Consider the following 2,339-nt stretch of genomic DNA (forward strand, 5'->3'; position numbering starts at 1 on the left):
TCAAGAGATGCCAATTATGTTCTATAGACACAAGAAGGCCCAGGCTCTGTCCTCATTCTCTCCTCCCACTGTGTGAGTGATACCATCCCCTCCTAGGGCTTATTTGTCAGTAGTGATTTCCAAAGCGATGCATAGGATGTGTGATAGAGTGTGACACAGACATGAAAGATTATGGCAAAGGACATGGTAGTGCTGGTCTGAAATGGCGTCAAGATCCAGACGGAAAGGGCCTAGAAGTGCCTTCCTGACACTTTTGAGATAAAGCTGTTTCTTCCACATGGATTAAAAAAAAAAAAGACACATCTAGACATAAGAAGAACTCCCAAGTCTCAATTGTTCTTACAAATTGAACAATAAGGGATGTCAATCCAGGATTAGCTTCAAAAGGCATTGCTGGGCTGCACTTAGGAGGACTAAGATTTTTAAGAGTGAACTGGAGGTGATGGCATCAACTGATATGAAAAAAAAAAACAGGAAGAAGAACAAGCAGGCTGCTGAGGGGTAGACACCAAGACGCTGAGGAGGAGATCAAGGAGCATGGAGAAAACCTATATATCAAGCCAGGAGAACTGTTCATGGAGACACAGTAAGTAAGGTGGACTTGGAGCACCCCAGTAAGATCTGAACCAGGGCAATACAGAGCTGAAAGCACTGTGATAAGAAAGGAAAGCCATACTGGTGAATGGCATCATTCAGGGTGAGCATGCAGGGTGGGAGGGGAATGGAGACAAAACCCCAGGGAAGCGGAGTCCTTACAGCATGAGTGACATAGGAAACAACTAGGAGACATCCAAGAGGAAGGCACTGTCAGCTAGCCAGGGCAGTGCAATAAAGGTTGAATACCAGCCAGCCAGCTTGTCTCCCACATTGCTGTCTCCACAGCAAGAGCATTCACAGTGTACTAATGACCATGAGACCCATACTACAGTGACCCCGGGACAGCGAGGACCAGAAAGCCATGGCTAAGGGACATTCTTGCAAGAATTATGTATGAATTCAGTGGGTGGAATAGGGTAGATTAAGAACTTAAGAAAGATTTTCTCTTGTATTTCTTTTTTGCTGTTCTTTGGTTGGTTGCTTTTCTGAGATGAGTACTTTTTTTTTTTTTTTTTTTTTTAGGATAAGAAAAGAACCAATTGAGAAGAAAAAAATTGGAATGGAAAAAAATAGATGAAAAATTGAAATAAGATCCTGAAATGAAAAATGGATGGGCTTATCTATGCACCTGGAAACATCTCTGGGCAAAAAGAGGGTGCCTCCTTCAGGGGAAAGAGCTGAGGATAAGTGTTTTGAGCATACACCTCTCTTACATACATGGAATCATTTCTCTTTGCACTTTACAGCAAGTTCCTTAATTCTCAGGAAGAAGAGGAAAAATAGATGTAGATTTATCTCTACTATTAAAATAACAATAGACATGCAAACCTTACTGCCCATTTTTCTAATTTGCTCTCTGTTTCTGTGATAAAACACATCCCAAAAGCAATTTGGGAGAGAACAGGGTTTATCTGGCTTACAAGCTATCTGCCCATCCAGTGGGGAAGCCAAAGTAGGAACTCAAGGCAGGAACCTGGAGGCAGAAGTTAGAGCAATACCAAGAGGAAGGCTGCTTGGTGACTTGCTTCTGGTTCAAGTTCAGCTCTCTTTCTTGTACAACCTAGGTCCAAACTCCTAAGGGTGGAACTGCCTACAGTGGCTGGGTCTCTTACATTAATCAGCAATCAGAAAATGTCTCACAGACTTTCTCACTGGCCGATTATTGGAAGCAGTTCTTCCACAGGGTCTTCTTTTTCCCAGATGTGTCACATTGACAACAAACCCAGACCCCTATACATCTATTCTTTTCTTGTTATGTGAATGCCATCAAATCACATGTAAAAATTATCCTCCATTTAAGTAAACCAAAAGAAATAGAAGAACTCTCCTAGGTATCACTAAAAGGATTCACCATCAAAACAGAATCTAGATCCATTGATGGCTGGGCTGACAAACCACTCATCAGTCTCTAGTAAAATCTATCACAGTCGCCTCACTGGAAGGAACTAATGCAACGACATATTTGGCTTTCTCTTTCTCCCTTCTATAAGTTTGGCCGTTTTTATAATAGAATGATATATCCCATAATACAAAACATGTATTTATCTCCATGATATTTATCTCAGTGAATGTATGAATGTATTAAGTTATTTGTCCCATAATACAAAAGTGGTACCTAAGCCCATTCCAGAAGACAAGCTCAGGGAACTTTAAAAGTCATTAAAATGATGCTATGGCGAAACTGTCTCATCTGCTACAGGCCGCATCAGGTTTTACTGCTAGAGAAAAGAGGATAGAATCTG

The sequence above is a fragment of the Mus caroli genome, unplaced genomic scaffold (genome assembly GCF_978045245.1).
Source record: "Mus caroli unplaced genomic scaffold, Mus_caroli_1 scaffold_2, whole genome shotgun sequence".
Taxonomy (NCBI): Eukaryota; Metazoa; Chordata; class Mammalia; order Rodentia; family Muridae; genus Mus; species Mus caroli.